The following is a 19,529-nucleotide window of genomic DNA, read 5'->3' on the forward strand; positions in this document are numbered from 1 at the left end:
ACTTCAAGGTTACATAAATGTGAGAGTGCCGCGCGGCAGTTACACAAAAAAGAGAAAATAATATAAAGTCTTTGCTAAAAACTATAAGACAGTTACACTGGCCACCTGGAGATCCAGACATCTGAGGCTTCTTCAGTCCTTACAGTGTTTCCTACACTCTTCCATTTGGCTACAGTCATAGAATCATAGAAAATTAGGCTTGGAAGGGACCTCAGGAGGTCATTTAGTCCAACCCCCTGCTCAAAGCAGGACCAGCCCCAGCTAGATCATCCCAGCCAAGACTTTGTCTAGCTGGGTCTTAAAACACTCCAAGGATGGAGATACCACCGCCTTTCTCTCTCTCAGGATAACCTGTCTCAGTGTTTTACTACCCTCCTTGTGAGAAAATTCTTCCTAATATCTAACCTAAGCTTCCTTTGCTGCAACTTGAGACCATTACTGCTTGTTCTTTCACTGCCACCACTGAGAACAGCCCAGCTCCATCCTCTTTGGAACTACCCTTCAAGTAGTTGAAGGCTGCTATTAAATCCCGACTTGGTCTTCTCTTCTCCAGATTAAATAAGCCCAGGTACCTCAGCCTGTCCTCATAAGTCATATACCCCAGCCCCCTCACCATTTTGTCACCCTCCTCTGGACCCTCTCCAATTTGTCCACATCCTTTCTGTAGTGGGAACCCAAAACTGATCACAGTTCTCCTGATGTAGCCTCACCAGTGCTGAATAGAAGGGAATTATTACTTCCCTTGACCTACTGGCAACACACCTACCAATGCAGCTCAGTATGCTATTAGCCTGCTTGACAACAAGGGCATGCTGATGGCTCATATTCAGCTTCTTGTCCACTGTAACCCCCAGGTCTTTTTCTGCAGAGCAGCTGCCCAGCCAGACAGCACCCAGGCTCTATGAATGCATGGGATTCTTCCGTCCTAAGTGCAGGACTTTGCACTTGTCCTTGTTGAACCCCATGAGATTCCTTTGGGCCCAATCCTCCAATTTGTCTAGGCCACTCTGAATCCTAGCCCTACCCTCCAGCATATCTACTATTTCCCCCAGCTTGGTGTCATCTGCAGACTTGCTGAGGGTGCACTTTAAGCCATCTTCCAGGTCATTGATGAAGACATTGAACAAAACCAGCCCCAGGACTGACCCCTGGGGCACTCCACTTGATACCGGCTGCCAACTAGACATTGAGCCATTGATTACTACTCTCTGAGCCCAATGCTTCAGCCAGTTTTCTATCCACCTTACAGTCCATTCATCCAACCTGCATTTCCTTAGGTTGCCTGCGAGAATGTTGTGGGAGACCGTATCAGAAGCCTTGCTAAACTCAAGGAATATCACATTCACTACTTTTCCCACATCCGCAAAGCCAGTCACAGTTTCACAGTTTCATAGTTGGTCGGGTCGGAAGGGACCTCAGCAGATCATCAAGTCTGCCCCCCTGCCATGGCAGGAAAGAGTCCTGGGGGTCAAACGACCCCAGCAAGGTGTTCATCTAGCCTCTTTTTAAAGACCCCCAGGGTAGGAGCCAGCTCCACCTCGCTTGGAAGTTGGTTCCCTTGGAAGCCGCCCTGACTGATGAAGTAGTACTTCATCTCATCATAGAAGGCAATCAGGTTGGTCAGACATGACTTGCCCCTGGTGAGTCCATGCTGCCTGTTCCTGATCACCTTCTTTACCTCAAAGTGTGTAGAAATGGATTCCTTGAGGATCTGCTCCATGATGTTTCCAGGGACTGAGGTGAGGATGACTGGTGTGTAGTTTCCTGGATCCTTTTTTTTCCCTTTCTTAAATATGGGCACTCTGCCCTTTCCCGATCATCTGAGATGTCTCCTGATCGCCATGAGTTTTCAAAGATGATGGCCAGTGGCTTTGCAATCACATCAGCCAACAGCCTCAGCACCCTCGGGTGCATCCCATCCGGCTCCATGGATGTGTACACATCCAGCTTTTCTAAATAGTCCCTACCCTGTTCTGTCACCACTGAGGGCTGCTCACCTCCTCCTCAAACTGTGCTGCCCGGTGCAGTAGTCTGGGAGCTGACCTTGCCTGTGAAGACTGAGGAAAAAAAGGCATTGAGCACTTCAGCCTTTTCTGCATCCCGTCACAAGGTTGCTTCCCCTTTCAGTAAAACCCACACTTTCCCTGATCCTCCTCTTGCTACTGACATACTTGTAGAAACCCTTTTTGTTACCCTTCACATCCCTTGCTAGCTGTAACTCCAGCTGCACTTTGGTCTTCCTGACTTCATCCCTGCATGCCCCAGCAATGCTTTTATACTAAAAATTTCTACTTCTTATAAGCTTCCTTTTTGTGACTTAGTTTACTGAAGAGTTCCCTGCTAAGCCAAGTCTTCTGCCATACTTGCTAGTCTCCCTGCACATTGGGATGGTTTGTTCCTGCACTCTCAGTAAGGCTTCTTCCAAGTATAGGCAGCTCTCCTGGCCTCCTCTCCCCTTCAGTCTGATTTCCCAGGGGATCCTGCCCATGAGTTCCCTGGGTGAGTCAAAGTCTGATTTTCTGAAGTCCACTGTCCTTACTCAGCTGCTCTCCATCCTTCCTTTCCTCAGGATCCTGAACTCTTATCTCATGGTTGTTGCTGCCTGGGTTGCCATCCACTACTACATCCCCCACCAATTCTTCCCTGTTTGTGAGCAGCAGGTCAAGAAGTGCACGGCCCCTAGTTGACCACTCCAGCACTTGCAGCAGGAGCGTGTCTCCAGCGCTTTTGAAAAACTTCCTGCATTGCCTGTGCACTGCTGTATTGCCCTCCCAGCGGATGTCAGGGTGACTGAAGTCCCCCATGAGAACAAGGGAGCTCTGAGCAATCATATGGCTCCCTTATATAAAGTACAGCTCCTCCTCCTCTTTTCCCCTGCCTGTCCTTCCTGAGCAGTTTGTACCCATCCTTGACAGTGCTCCAGTCATGCAGCTCCCACCAAGTCTCTGCTATTCCAATCCCATCATAGCGCCGTGACTGTGCAAGGACTTCCAATTCTTCCTGCTTGTTTCCCAGGCTCTGTGCATTTGTGTACAAGCACCTGGGGTAACTATTCGATTCCTGATTTCTCAGGAAGTATGAGAGTACCTCTCCTGTTGCTCCCTCCTGCTTGCTCTTCCTTCAGGTCTCCCACTTCCCCACTTACCCCAGGGCTTTGTTCTCCACCCCTGACCAACCTAGTTTAAAGCCCTTCTCACTAGGTCAGTGAGCCTGTCTGTGAAAACAGGCAGGAGCAGTGAGTCTGGGGTTTTTCACATTTTTTTTTCTTAAAGGGCCAGAGCTGGTGTGGGTGGGGCAGCCATGGAGGTGTAGGGGAGCAGGAAGGGGTTTGGGGGCTCACGCAGAGCCCCCCATGCAGCATGGGGCACTGGGGGCAGTGGGGATTTCCCCCACACACACCTAACAGCACCCGGTGAGCACTGGGGGCGGTTTTTTTCCCAAGTGCCAGGAGCTGGGGCGGGCAGGGCATCCATTGCCGGGCTGGGAGAGGGCCTGGGTGAGTCAGAGATTCAGAGAATTGATTCGGGGCAGTGATCTGAATCACCAAATCAAATCACTGGCCTCTGAGTCAGCCAAATATGAATCCAAAGCGAATACTAACTGCTTCGCACAGGCCTAGTAACTAACCATTTGGACGAGGCATGAGGTTGCTGTCATTTACTTAGACTTCAGTAAAGCCTTTGATTCTGCTTCCCACGCAACTTTCTCAACCATATTTGAGGGTACTGGGCTGGACCAGCCAACAGTGAGGTGTGTAGGCAACTGGCTCAGAGGCCGATCCCAGAGAGGTGGAATCGATGGGATGGCCTCATCCTGGAGGGCCACCTCCAGTGGTGTCCCCCAGAGATCAGTGCTTGGACTGATGTTCTTTAACATATTTATTAATTACTTGGATGAAAGCTCAATGATTAAGTTTATGGATGAAACCAAGCTGTGGGGAAACATGGGCACATCAGAGGATGGAGTAAGGATCCAGGATGACCTTGAAAGACTGGTTTTATGGGCAGAATGTAACCAGATGAGGTGTAATAGGGAGAAATGCAGGGTTCTTCATCTGGGTAGGAAGAACCTTCACCGTAACTACACGATGGGTGGTGGTCCACTGGCTGGCACTGCATCTGAGTGAGACCTGGGGGTCACGACAGACTGGAAGATGAACTTGAGCCAACGGTGCGATGACGTTGCCAGAAGGGCAAACAGAACTTAGGCGTGCATCAGCCAATGTGTTGCCAATAGACCCAGGGAGGTGCTTCTCCCTCTCAGTTTGGTGTTGGTGAGCCCACAGCTGGAGTACTGCGTCCAGTTCTGGGCTCCGCACTTCAGGAAGGATGTGGATAAGCTCAAGAGGGTACAAAGAAGGGCCACTTGCATGATTAGGGGCATGGAGGGTAGGCCCTATGAGGAGAGACTCCGGGAACTGGGCCTGTTCAGTTTGAGTAAGAGAAGACTGGGAGGTGACTTGATAGCCACCTACAAGTACGTCAGGGGTAAGCATCAAGATCTAGAGGCTGGACATAAGAAAGAACTTTTTCTCTGTAAGGGTCACCAGAGTCTGGAACACGCTCCCAGCAGAGGTGGTGCAGTCACCATCCTTGGAGGTGTTCAAAATGAGGCTGGACAAGCACTTTGCTGAGCTCGTTTAAGCCCAATAACTCCCTGCCCATGGCAGGGGACCGGACTTGATGATCTGGCAGGTCCCTTCCGGTCCTTTGAGTCTATGAACTGTTATAACTTATCATCATCAATATAATGTTTACACATGTTAATATTCAAACAGTCTGGCTACAGACACTGGTCTTCTGGCTGGTGAATATTATATATTATAATATATGGGCAAAGGTAATAAAATTATACATTAGCTGGAACAACCTTTAACCTACTTATAATGTAAGAGATAAGGCAGATCTAGATTATGTTTGGTCTGCTTAATATACTTGCAGTACTGCTTGGTCCCCGTGTATTCTTTTATGCATCCTCAGCCTAACGTTAACTTTATTTGTTACAGCCCCCGCTCCTCCCCATATCTACCCAGTCCAATTTCCCTCCCATTTGGATCCCCAAACAATCTTTATTTTGTACCCTTTACCCATTTCCTAAAATGTGGAGTTTCACGCTAACCCTCAGATAGAAAGGAACATTTAATCCCTCCACACCTGAGTAGTAAACTCCTGACGCGGAGGTTTCTGACTCCCATCCTAGGGGAGTCACGGCACTATATCATAGTTTTTCAGTAGTTTTCTGGAGGAAGCTGTACAGAGCCATATGTCAGACTTCCCCTGTCTCTTCCCATGTTACATTATATTTATAACCTGCCCACATACTCCTGCCCTTTATTTTAGCCTTAGAATTTTCCTAATTATTTTATTTTCTAACAATAATTTTCTATCATTTTTTTCCCCTTGTGATATTCCCCTTCCATTTTTTTCTTTCCCCTCTTACCATTATTTTGTATTACAAGGGTGGACAATTATTTGGGCTGGAGGGCCACTTAAGGACTTTTGGTGGGCTGTTGTGAGCTGGGGGAGTCGGAGGGTGCTGACCTGGCCTCAACCCCCCGGCGTAGTGGGGAGAGGGGGAGATGCTAATTGATCCTATCTGCTCCTGGGCCCATCCACCTCACATCCAATTCCAGGGTCACTGGATAGAGTGGGCAGGTGGGTGAGCAGGGTCTGCATGGACACTGGTTTGGGAGCCCTGCAAGCAGGACATGCTCAGCTAGGCAGATAGGATGGAGCGGTGGATGACCGTGGAGTAACATCCAGGAACAGGACGGGTGGAGCTCCCCACGTCCCTGTGATAGGCATCCTTTCCATGGGCACGGGCCGCTTGCTGCCCACAGAACTGGTGCCAGTCACAGGGACGTGTGAGGAGCAAACTTCAGCTTTGCTCTGGGCCCTGGCTGCCCACTGTCACTGCCCCATGATCCTACCTCTGGCACCAGGCCTGCCCATCCATCCTGCTCCCAGACATTGCTCCCCGCCTGCCCATGGGCCCATCCCATCTGCGTGGCCAAGTGCAACGGCCTGTCTGTACCCATGGAGACCCTGCTTGCCTACCTGCTCCATCCAGTGCCCCCAAGGGTGAGTGCAGGATGAATGGACTAGGGTGCCCAGGCAGCAGGGCTAAGTTAGGAGGCAGGGACACTGTCAGTGGTACCCAGAAGGAGCCACCACCGCAGGTGCTGCCAGGAAGTCAAGTCTGGCCGCTACCTCCATCTTGCCGCTGCACCATCCAGCCCCACGGACTACAGTCCCTTGTGTGCCTGAGAGTCATGTGGGGAGAAGGCAGGCTGTGCTCTGTGCAGGAGCAGTGGTGGGAAGGCCTGGGGGGGTTATAACCACTCCAAAATTCACCTTAACCCTCCAGTAGCCACCCTTCCCAGCACTGTCCCTGCCAAGCCCCCAGGCCCAGTCCAGCCCATGGTGCCCGTATCCCATCTTTGTCTGCACAGCCCCCCACATTTTCTGTCTAGCCCACCTCAGCCTTCCCACCAGGAAGAGGTTGGCACCATGCCTGGCTCTGTGCCAGGTGGCACCTTTACACCTGGCAGTGATGGGACTGGCCACACATGCCATGGCCTGGACTGTCTGGGCCATACAAGGCCAAGGGAGCTGCTGCAGGTTGGATAGAGTCACTTGCTGGGCTGGATCCAGCCTATGGGTTGTATTTTGCCCATCCCTGATTTAGTCCCATTCAAATCCTCTTGAATACCCCTAGTTTTCTGATTTTTCCCAGTCTCTTTATCCTTGTACTTTGTTATCATCTTCTTCCTGGGCTTAATAGTTTGCCAATCAGTTGCTTCTGGCTGTCTGTGTCAGTCTCAGCCTGCGATTCTAGGGTGCTTTCTATTAAGTTTAGATTCTCAAGGATTTTAAGACCTTCTTTTGTGTCCTTCATAATGTACTGCTGTTCTTGATGCATGAAGATAAATTTACAAGAAAAAGCCCATGTGTACTTTACACTTGCTTCTCTGAGAGATGCTGTAATTTCACTCAGTTTTTCCTTCTCTTTAATGTTGCCTGTGACAAGTCTTGAAATACTCATAATTTTATATGCTTCAGGAGTAGGATCTGAAGTCTCTCTAGCCTTCTTCAGGATCTGCTCCTTTTATTCAAAAAAGAGCAAACGTAGCGTCATGTCTCTGGGTTTAAATTGAGGGGAGTGTAGCAAGATCTGTGTGCTCCGTCTACAAGGATGGTTGTCTGTATTTGCAGCTGTAGGAAGGAGTACTATACCTGCTTTAAATATTCTGCTGAGTCTCCCTCCTCCACACCTTCTGGGAGTCCTCTTATTCTTACATTATTTCTTTTCTCATGGCTTTCTATAGTCTCACTTTTCTCTGCAAGGTCTTTTTTTTCTTTCTTTTTCCTCAATCATCTTAATCTTTTTTCGAAGATTTACTACGATTTGCAGGGTTCCCCCACTTTTATCCCCAGGTCTGTGACCCTGTCCCCAATTTCTTTTATTTCTGCTTTGATTTTATCAAGCTGTGCTTCCATAGGGGATTTTAACGCTCTGATTTCTGGGATTAATTCACCAAAATCCTCTCTGTTTTGTCTTTCTCCCTCTGCTCGGCCTGTTCTGTTTCGCTCTGCAGCACCCACCTTTGAATGTGCAGACCTTGTGAGCTATTCTCAATGAAGATCTTCTGGCAAGTTTCTTCTTGGGAAGTAGCTTTTCAAGGTGTTCTTCTTTTGTATGGAACACAATCTACAAATGGGGGAAATGCTTTTTGGGACTTAATGTAAGAGGATCAGGGACCCATAATGTTTGTGGATTGTACGACCTTCTCTCATGGAGGTCTACCTTCAGAGAGCCACCTGCTCTGGTAACATCATGCAGCCCCCTCCTCCCCCCATGTCACACATCTTTTATATGTTCGTTCTGCCATGTATGTCGATAGAAGCTGGGAAGTCAGACAATTTAGGAGCTTGAGAAAGTCAATGAGGTCACTATACCAGCAAAAAAGTTGTAAAAGCTCACCAGGTTGATTGTTCAAACCATCACAGGTCTTTTTCATAAGAGAACAGATATAACCCTATAAAATTATTATAACAACATCATTTATTTCAGCAGGACTGAAGCAAAGTGGAGTTATGATGGTGTTTTATGTGTTACATATGTACTATAAATATTTCCATAAAACCATGCATTAAAATATAAAGTAGGCAAAAAGAATCAAAAGTCAGGGGAAAATAAAGCATGCAGTTAAACAAACATTATGGGCACAGGCCCTGGAATACATAACAATAATGACCCTGCTGGTCTTGGCAGTAGGCCTTTCCAGTGGGTTTTCAACTATATCAGCAGCAAAGTGCAAAGATAAAGGCCAGGTTAGTGACAGGAAAGATCCTTGATCGGGGGGAGCAAAATGCAACCCAGAGGCTAGATGCGGCCCGCCAGGCCATTCTATCCAGCCTGCAGGGCCCCTAAAAAATTTAGAAAATTAATATTTATCTGCCCCTGGTTGCCTGTCATGCGGCCCTCAACGGCTTTCCAAAACTCAGTAAGCGGCCCTCTGCCCAAAATAATTGCCCACCTCTGTCCTTGATACTCATTCACCAGTGCAGAAGCATGTAAGACCAGACAAAGCATTTTTCTAGGCTTTCATCTCTCTTATTTGCTCAGCAGTGATGCTGAAGTGTCAACATCCCCCCTGCCCCATATTTCTTTTCTTGAATAATGGCATGATACAACTTAAACGTCCCCATCCAAGATCAGGACCTCATCCTGATGGGCGCTGTACACACAGATAATAAGAAATAGGTCCTGCTATTAAGCCTAGAGTCCTAATAGACAAGAAAAATGAAAGAAGAAGCATTATTTCTATGGTAGGGAGAGGCCGCCAAGGAACAGTGTAGGTAAAGTAACTTGACCAATGTCCAAGAGTGAGTTCATGGCAGAGGCAAGAGGTGAATCCAGATCTTTTGTGATCCAGTCTAAAGTGTTAATAACAGGAGCATTCAAGTCCAGAGCATGCATTTTCCTGGTATTTGGAGATTCCCAGAGTTGGGATTTTGTTTGTATGAACCCTGCCAAATCCAAAAAACCCCTTGACTTTTGCATAGACTTCATTACTGTTTTCAAAGAAACATTCTCAAGCTATAGCCCATGTTCTGCAATAGAGAAAACTAGCCCATCCCTTCTGGACATAAGACATATAAAGACAAGCCCTGCTGTTGTCTTTTTCCTGGAGCCCCCTCTGGTTTCAAAGATGCTTTGGTCTGTTGAGTATGAACACAAGTGGAGAACTTTGCAGTCTGGCTGCCAGAGAATAAATGGGCATCATTCACACCCACAAAATACCCTGAGAACACAATGCTGTTCCCCAAGCGAACTCCAATGCAAATGCATCTTAACCAAGCTAACTTGTCAGATCAGTTTGTCTACAAATATGTTCACACTTGAAAATCTCTCCCTGATGTGAGCCAGCAATCCATTAAACATGCATCTCTCTGTTTCCCCCATCTTGCTCTTGGTACACCTTTTCCCTCCTTACATAAAATAAATATTTTTCCTTTGTCCCTAGTAAATGCCTATTCCACATTTTTGCATGTTTTAAATATTCACGCATATGAAAAGAGGCTGTAAAAACAGTGCATGGCTTATTTATTATTTAGTGTACACACTCCCCCCCCCCCGAATGCCAAAATAAAAAACATTTTAGTCAATTTTTTTGCATTTTCTCTGCATTTTATTTCCATTAGTCTGCTCGTTAAAGTTTAAAAACTGCTTTGTTTCTCAACAGTTAAGATTTATACATCTGCCTGTCGGGGGATATATTTGTACTTGTTGACAGGATGGGAGAGGTGGGGGTAGGGAATTGTGTGCTTGTCATACAGGGTTCCAGGGCCTATCTAGAAATCTTAAGTTATACCAACTTGGTCACCAGAGGGGTTTGAAGAATTCAGTTCAGAGATCCAACACATACTAACTCTGATCTGAGTTCGTATACAAAGTCTACAGCTATTAAAATGGCATGCAGGGAGGCATTTCGTTGCCAACAGCACCATCTCTAGAGGGAATATCTACTACATGTCAATCCATCCAGTCAGAAGTCACTAAGGACTTGATTAATAAGTTTTAAGGTCAAATGAAAAAAGAGATGATTTAATGCAAACTCTTGCAAAACATGGGCCCAAGAGCCTCACCCAATCATTTCTGCATCAAGCCTACAACTTTTGTTTGAGCTATGCTATATCTTTTGGAAAGACGTCCAGTCTACACTTGAAGGGAGCTAGTGTTGGCAAATCCATCCTGTGTCTTGATACATTGTTCCAATTGCTCATTATCTTTGCTGCTAAAGACATGTACCTTTTCTCTGTCACCCTTGCTTGGGCAGCAAAATATCCTCCATTTCAAGCCATCCCTTTCACTCCTGGGGACACTCAGAGAAGGTGGCTCTCTTCAGCGCATGGCGAGTCTGGGCCTTATTCATTAGCCTGTGCGCTTTTAAGTATCCACATTTTAGGAGTAATTCATTACACTAGACATATGCTCTGAAATGAGTTGGGAGAGCACTAGAGAGCAAAGCCTGCCATCCAATGGGTCCACACCAGGCAAGCTCACAAAAGTGCTTCAGCTGTGGCCTGAAGGACTTATGAAAAGAGAAGAGCCCATGAGATACTCAGCAGTCACCCTTTTGCTGACATACCTAACCAGCGTACCAGATGCAAGGGCAGTGTTTGCAACTTGGGCACCTTTCCATGAACAACTGGACTGAGACCAACAACTCTTTTAATATAGGTCACTCAACAGCCATAACCACCAACATTGCCTGGCTTCAAAAGACTGACCGAGTGCAAAAAGACCTGGATTTTGTAACGAATGCCAAAAAAATGGTGTAGGAGGGGAGGGGGGTTGGGTGCATATGTTTTTTTTTAACATTAAAACATACTGGGATCTGATTGGCAAGTGCATGCTCTATATGATACACCCTTGCCTGTGATATATAGCAAAATATTTCAAAGAAAGAGACAGCTAGACTTTAATGTATTTATATACCCGGTCATAGCACACAGGCCAAGTAGCACCTCGTGAAGCACCTGGTACATTGTTGCTGCTATACAAATATTGTGTTATTATAGATTATCTCACCTTGGCAAAGTGACAGACTGAGTGACATCAAATGTCTTTTATGTTGTTTTATTTAGGCTTCCATGGTTTTTGTCTCCCCATGGACTCTGAGCATTCTTTTCATCTCTGATTTGGGGATACATAATCTATGTGCAACTGCAAACATTAACAAACTGCAAAGAGGAGTCTCATTCTTTTCTACCTATATCACTGTAAATCAGGAATAACTCCACTGAGCTCAATCAGGCTGTATTCATGGAGAAGCAGTGGGAAAAGAGGATTTTTCATGATTATTCCTTGTGGATTTTTAAGTCTAAAGCCAGGCAGGCATTACTGCCTTTTCTCAGGAAGGCACCTTCACACATGCCATTAATGTGCCAGCATCGTTGTGTGCTCTATAATGCTTTGTGACATCATTTACACAACACTATCACCTTAGTAACAGTCATAATCTGTAATTTGGAGGCAGCTAAAAAAATTCTGCCAACCCAACCCAAGTGGCCCTGGGGTATATTTGGTTTTCTTTATGATGCAAGTATGACCGATGTCACTGTGACTAAGTGACAATACAGTGTCACAGCTAGGGTGGCCATCATAGAGGACATTCCAGTTTTCTGCTACTCTGTCTCTGTCCTCTATTGATATGAAACCGGATACCTTTATGTCCTCTATTTTTCTCTTTCTTCAAGAGAAAAATAGAGGACGTAAAGGTGTCCAGTTTCGTATCAATAAAGGACAGAAGACGACCGGACTGTCCTCTATGGTGGCCACCCTACTCACAGCACTCCCCCTAAGGTCAGGAAGACTTGGCTGATTTGGGCTGTTGGTGTGGCTCTGAAAACCAAGAATTAGACTCTTGAGGTCAAGCGTCATCTGAGGGGAGGAACCGAACAGCAGGGAGTTTACTGTGTGAAGCATTTTCACATGAGAACTAAAAGTCAGGTGAGAAGAAAAAGGCCCCACTCCTGTGGGAAGATTAAAAGACCCTGGGGAACAGCAGGATTTTGGCCCTGTGTCTTATCCAAAATACTCTTTCACCATTCTGCCTTGCCACATGAACCTGTACTCCAAGATGCTTTACACTCTAAAGAGTTACATGGCAAATGATATATAGGGAAGTAGGTGTGGAGTTAATCTATGGAGTGGGATGCCAGGAGCTCTGGACAGTCATGCCACTGTGATCAGTGCCTGCCTGTGTACTTCAGGGTCCCCATGGATAAGTGCAGACAATGGGGATGGCATATGATTGACTCAATTTGCATTTCAGGGTGAGAGTGTGATTAAGCTGTTGGACTCAAGCTCAGATCTGGGCTCATTGGGACCTTGTGACTCACTGCTCTTGCCCCGGTGAAGTCCCGAGCGGGGTGCCATGGATTCCACAGGACGCAGAATCAGGCCTGTACCCTCTTAGTGCCTCCATCTCTAGTCTGACCAGTGGGAATAACAATCCTTCCTTCCTCTGTCCCTTTGGCTCGTCTAGTTTAATCGTAAGCTTTCCAGAGCAGGCACTGTCTCATATCATGTGTTCATACAAAGAGACCACTGTAATATAAATAATAATAATAGTGAAGTGCTTTCCAGTTTTCAGAGGAAAGGCACTACAGAGCAGCAAAGCATTTCATTATATGGCACATATATATTAGAGGAGTAAATACTGTAAGGGCAAGGAAGAAGCTGGGGTGATATTGGCAGGCAGAGAGCACAGAGTAACACAAAGAGTAGGATTCTGGAACATTTCAGTATCCTGTTGACTCGTAAGATTGGAGCAGACAGGTACAGCCCAAAGACAGCATGATATAAATGCGGGCCAAGCTCTAACACACAGCAGGAATGTCTAATTTTAGGCCGTCCAGTTTTGGCAATGTCACCTTTAATTGCATGGCTCATTTGAATTGTAAAACACCTTTAAATGCTAACTAGTAAAAGGAAATAGGCCATATTGTAGAGTAATAGTCGGATTCAATTCTAACAGCAACAAAAATGGTTTTAAAGGGGTACAAGTCGCAAAGATTGAGAAAGCAAATGGGAGACCCATTTTGCAAATAGGGGCATGGATTTCTCAGTGTTTTTGCCCTGATTCCATTCAACCCCCCTTTGTGTCTGTGTTTGTGCAAATGTTAAATTTTGATCAGAACATTTTTAAATGTTTTACTGATTTTCAATACTGCAGGCATGAGTTTGCTGGGGACTGAATTTGAAATGTGCATGGGCACAAGTTTCCACTACTGCACTCAGCACAAGGAATTACAAGTGTTCAGCAAGGATTAGTTCCTATTTGGGCGCCAAAGGGAACCAGTGGGTGTTCAGAAGCACCAAGTAGTTAATCATTCCCATTGCAACCCTCAGCCTCATTTTTAAAGGAGCTCCATTCTCAACCTGGCCCCGGCTACCTGGCTTGCTAGAATCTAACCATGTATTTGGGTGCATTTGTGGGAAATGAGTTCTCCTGAAAAATAAACTCTCAGCTCTACTGAAGTAATTGGGAGCTGCATCATTAACCTCAAGATTTTACATCAGGATTTACTACTGTGCACAATGGGCTATTTGAAAAATTTGGCCTGCTGTGATTTAACTATCAAAGCACAAATAAGCAACAGATAATTTACAGCAAACTGCTCATCACCAGCCCAGGGAAGCAGCATACCGGAGGGAAACATTCAAACAATAAATACGCTGGAGACAGAATCAGACACCAAACCCTTGTATAGACATGAAGACCAGACCACTCCGGTCTAAGTTCCTTTCCTTGTTCAACAGAAACTGATTGTGGCTGGCTCCGCAAAACCATGCTCCAGCTTGGAGCAAGAAGGTCAGAGATATACTACCTGTGCATAAAGAGATGGCAAGAAAAGTGCCAGAGAGCTTCAATAAAGGCAAAATCCAGCTGAGCCAGTGTGTGCGTTTATGCTGGGGGGGACAGACAACACTTTAAAACTTTGCCATCAGCCTAACCCCTACATTGACCCCGCACACACCCCATTTCACATAGGAAGGGGCTCTTTTTGCTATTGCCTTGATTGTGTTGCGTTTATAATCTATCACATCTTCCTAGAGAAACAGCTCTTTGACTCCCTCTAGAGATATTTGTGTGATCCATACAAATGCAGGATTCTGCATTTCACTCTTTTTTTTGCCAGCATACAGTCAACAGGCTGCCAGCTTTGTCTGTCCTCTTTGGGCTGTTTACTTCCCCCTAGGATTTTCTAAACCACTTAAGGCTGCACAACTGAGGTAGTAGCACACTGAATGGACTAGCTGCTGACAGATCCACTGCTTCTTGCTCGTATTTTTATGCCAAAAAATAGCCTTTCTAAGTCATGATCTGTCTGGAGTCAGGAATACCTATACTCCTTAGCCACTACAGCACTGTGTAGACTTCCAGTAGTGCACCTACAATCATAAAGAAGCAAAGAAATTAAATGTATAAAAATGCATGTAATAACATTATCCACATTTTTTAAAGTTTAGTTCACGCATTGAAGTTTCAGGTTGGTTCCGGGCACATTAACCCTCCTAATGTCTCTGGGAAACAGTAAGATCACATACAGTATCCTACCAGGGCTCGGACAAAAAAAGGCATAGAGAGGTTCAGGTTTGGAAGTGAGCCCTGGCTCTGCCCCTGGCTTGTTGGACAATGTGGGCTTGTACTCCTCATACTGATGTCCATGTTACCACAGTTTCAGTCACTGCTATCCACAACAGCTAGATTAGTGTGGATATACCTACATGAGTTTCACCCGCACTTCTGAGAATAGTGTTACCATGCCCTGTACTTAGCACAGTGGATCCCTACTCTTGGTCCGGGTCTCTAGATGGTACTATTATACAAATAATAAAGGAATCCTATTCCTGAAGAATTTATTCTCCTCATCTGCCTGTTATCAGACTTGCTAGTTTCTTACATCTATTTTGTATTTGGAATTATTCTCCAGCATTTATTTTGGCTATTATTTAACTCATTATCTTATTATTTGGCCCATGTTATGTAATTATAGCTAATCACATATGCAGTGCAACCCTGTCTTTAGTTTTGTGATTGGATAAGCAAACTGCTTGTAATTGGGGGTCCACAGCATGTGTTTGTGGAGAACAAATTTACACATTACATTTAAAATTTTCTCTCTGCAAGTATTTAAATGTGTAAGAAAACATTGCCTTTTCAGAAATATTCATGTTAGTAAATCTCAGTCACCCACCCATATAGTTATGGAAAATGAATATAGCAAATGACTGAATGCAAAGGGAAGATATTTACAAATTTGAAAGACTAAATGGGAGCTTGTTTTTTGCAGAGCTAAATTAATACTAGATAGAGTTACACTGAAAATGCATTCCTCTTCCAACCAAGTCATCATCGACCAAGGTAGCAAACATTGTTGTATCATGGGCAACTTACTGTTGATTTTCAATCCCAAATGCGAATGCTAAGAGCAGACCATCCCAAATTTTGTAGGATAAATTAAGCTGCAATGACATTTTGCCTTATCTTTCCATCTGGCTATCCGAGGGTTTTCTAAGATGCTGTTATACTGGTGGCTTGCGCTGCACTGACCCACAGTTCTTCATGCCTTCGAAGATATTGTTTTACTTTTGTGTAGCTGGGCAAAGGTCCTTCTTCATCTGGACAGTGAGTAAAACATCAGGTTCATTCAGAGCCCCTTTGTGAGATGCTGAAAAGCTGTTAAACAGAAGGGCCTATGGCAGCAGCATTACATTGGGAAAAGCTGAAGTCAAATGTCTCTCCTCTGAAATATCCAAGACAAACAATAACAGGAAACATCCAGCATACTGTGCTAAGGCTTTGAAAAGACCCTGCCATAAACATTATGAGGGAGATGGTGAGGCAATGTGGAGTGGGGCTTGTCCCAACTCCCCAAGCCCCTTTTTCACAACAAGAGCACAATGGTGCCAACTCAGTGAGCACAATAAAGAGCCTCGCTAAGTGCACAGACCAGCATTTGCACTCCGTCTAAAACTGGCTTGTTAATGACTTTGTGTCAAAACTGAAATGCTGAAAAAAAAAGAAAAAAAAGAAAAGAAAAATCCATGCTGGTGATAGCCCATAAAATCTGTGACCAATTTAACAGCTCTGTCAAGGTAAAGAAAAAAACTTGAGTGAGCTTTACCAGGTCAACAGCCTGCCAAAATATTAGCTGGAACACTTGAGAAACTTTTTATTTCATATATCACATATATAAAGGTGAGAGAGACCCCTAAAAACAGCAGTGACAGAGGCAGGAGCACATAGTACAAGGCAAAGCTTTAAGAATGGAAATAAATTGAATCATGCAACCCACTGGGTTTACTGACTTTTCACATGCTTCCAGTTAGGAGGCTACTCAAATGAGTAAAGTGATAGAAGGAAAAGGTGTGCACAGTTTGAAAAAGGGGCTAATATTTCAAGGTATGGTCACCTCACTATATTATAAAGCAGATTAGGACATACCCACACCAAATTACAGTCGTTGTTGGTGAGATGCATTTACACATCACAACACAGACTGTACAGTTGTTGTGCCTCTTTATCAATGATACATGAGACTGAGACTGGCATATAGGTATGTGGAGGCTGGCAGGAAGCCTGGCATCCACGTACCATTCAGCCCTTGCATTTATGTCAATATTACACTGTAGAGAGCCAGCTGGTGCCAAATGGAGCGTAGATCTGGTGATCCATCTACCAGCAAACACCAGTAGACTGTGGGCACCACTGGGTATCAGACAGGCAGTGCATGAAGCTCAATAAATCATTTTTAACCAGTTATTATTCTGGTCTCGTTCTGTTTGGTCGTGCCTCAGTAATGTTCTTAAGCATATCACTTTACTCACTTGAGAAACCTCCAAACTGGAAGCACATGAAAAGTCTCAGTGAACTCAGTAGAACTACCTGCATGCTTCAATTTATTTCTATTCTGAAACACTTTGCTGGATGGGACTTCTGTGAATTGTCCACCCACAGGGCACACATTTCTCAATTTATTTATGTGAATGATTATGCAGATACCGTCTGTTAGTCATGTCTGGTCTTTTCTTGAGAGTTGAAATCTGAAGTATTGTCATACTTATTTTCAGATTTTCATACTGTGGTGTCCAAGGCTTGCTACAGTATTCTAGGTAGAGTAAATCCTATTCTTCCCCTATTAGTCTAATGAGTGGTTTAAAAAAGGAGGGTGAGAAATGGCTAGGCAATTATGATACAGAATATGGAGGGGGAAAAATTAAAGCAATGGATGGTAATTTAGAGAATTTATTAGTCACTTAAAACCTTGATGACTTATTCTCATGGCAAAGGCTGTAATAAGAAGAGAAAATGGCAAAAATAATGAACATGTTTGCATGACAGAGATTGTAACAAGAATAGGAAATGACAGAATGCTCCTTTGGAAAGATCTGACTTCATAATTACAATCATATGGATATCTTTAACGTCATCATTGGGGTAATTTATTGTTAATTTTCTCTTGAAACCATTTACATTAAAAATACTTGCTTTTTATCTTTTAAAACAAACACATCTCTTGTCTGCAACTACATGAACAGCCAGCCATGGCACAAAAAGTTTTGTAAGGAAACCAAAATTTGATTCAATGCAAATCCAGTTCACATAAGCCAGGTTTGCAAGCATGATTTATAGTTTTCGGAGGGCCTTGCCAAACTAAGCCATTTCAAATGCATTTTATTTATTTTTTCTCTTTGGTGGTTGATTTGCTTTTAAAGGAAAACAAGGCAGATGGTCTGAGCGATTCACAATGAAAAGAAATGGCTGAATTTCGGTAATACCAAAGGCAACAGGTTTGAATTCTAAATCAGTAAAAATGCTTTTAAAAAAGCAACAACAATATTGGTCCTTCAGAATACAGACTGGGATCATTTCCTTTCCCAAATGTAATAGTTACCTATCAGCTCTTGGAATATTATATTTACTGAACAGCGTGCTGCAAGCGCCAGTACTGTAGTCACAGAAATGTAGCTTGATGGATTTGAAGCTTTCCTTGTGTCCTTGGCAGTGGCATAAGCTTCGGAGTTGGGGTTGTGTTACAAGTCAAAGCAAAAGAGATTGAACCCTGAATGGGTTTGAGGGTCAGGACCTGCTCCAGTAAAAGGGAGACCTACCCCTGCAAAGGCTGGGCAATGACTTTGTACAGAGTTACTGCATTTGAAACGCCATGGGGGGTGGGGGGGAAGATCTGAATTAGATCCTGCAGTTTAAATTTCCGAAGCAGAAACAAGATACTCCTGAAACCCCACCTGCTAACAAGCTCTGAGCATAGCTAATTCTGGGGCTAGCATTTAGTGTATCACTTCCACCTGCAGTGCTATTCCCTCCATCCACCTTTCTGTCCCCAGACATGGCGGGGGGGGGTTTATTTGTCTGCCAGGAGACAGTCTCAGTGTCTGATCCACATTTCAGCCAACAAACAAAAAAATAACCACAAGCAGGAGGACAAGGGACCCTCCATAACTGTATATTCTGGAACACACGCTGCAGCTTCGCCCTGCTCAGTGACAATTTCCCCCCATTCAGCGTGTCGGAGCTCATTCAATTCCCCAGCCAGCCAACCAGCCAGCCAGCATCCTGACAGGCGTGTGAGTAACACCTATGTGTTACGAGATTTATTTAATGGGTGTCTGATGAGCTGACGGGGAGCTGGGGTCCTCCCAAAGCCAGGACATCATCTCTGCCAGGAATAAAAATCAGCGAGAATGGGAGGACTTGATAGGAGCAATCTGTTAGCAGAAAATTGAGCTGTCACCCTTGCGTGTCATGTTCATTTTGGCTGATTAAAGAGATATTAATCTACTGTCATCGTTAAAATATCTGTCATCCTGGGGAGAAGAAAAACACAGAGATACTGTATTCAGGCTGCTCCTCCAGATACATACACACACAGAGACACAGAGGGAAAGGAGAGGTGTGCAGAATATTAACGAAATCCTGATCCCTCAGAAATATTGAGCCAGCTAGAATTGATTATACTTACACTTATACAGCAAACAATAGATGCCACTTCAGGTAATGAGCCATTTTGGTTGGGGCTGCCTGCAGTTTTAAGGGCACCAGATGGATATTTTGCCTTTGCAGGATACAGCCCTGTTTACCAATCTGTAAAATGGGTTTGAAAATGCATCACAATTTCCCATAGGCACAGAAAGCCTAATAAAACGAATGTTGCTCAAGCCCTTTGAAATCATTTCTCATTATTTCAGCTGGATAATAATGAAACTTCAGTTGCTGCCTTTTTTTTCAAGGGACTGTCTGAAAACACTTCCTTTGGGGAGGGGCTGGAAGCACAGGGTCAAGCAGGAGCAAAGGGCACTATGGAAAGTGTAGCATGCTAGGATTTCTGGAATGGAGGCTCACCGTGCTAGGCACTGCACATACAGACACACAAAGTAAAAGGGCTGTTCCTATTGCAGAAACAAGAAATAGTGACGTACTTCTCAGGAACCAA

The 19,529-nt window shown here is 44.7% G+C and overlaps 1 long non-coding RNA gene across 4 annotated transcripts in view; it reads right to left on the reverse strand.

Moving 5' to 3' along the window:
- Positions 1-11,782: 11,782 nt before the first annotated feature.
- The window catches only part of LOC109314229, a 34,135-nt gene continuing 26,388 nt past the window's right edge, over positions 11,783-19,529 (reverse strand). For 2 of the 4 annotated variants that reach the window (XR_002102255.1, XR_002102252.1), the window contains one exon: positions 18,440-19,180. This is a non-coding gene — a long non-coding RNA (uncharacterized LOC109314229). Of the gene's footprint in view, positions 12,619-18,439; positions 19,181-19,529 lie in introns of those variants that run through there. The other 2 variants (XR_002102253.1, XR_002102254.1) reach the window with 2 other exon arrangements.

The sequence above is a fragment of the Crocodylus porosus genome, unplaced genomic scaffold, assembly GCF_001723895.1.
Source record: "Crocodylus porosus isolate Cpor-Errol unplaced genomic scaffold, CroPor_comp1, whole genome shotgun sequence".
NCBI lineage: Eukaryota > Metazoa > Chordata > Crocodylia > Crocodylidae > Crocodylus > Crocodylus porosus.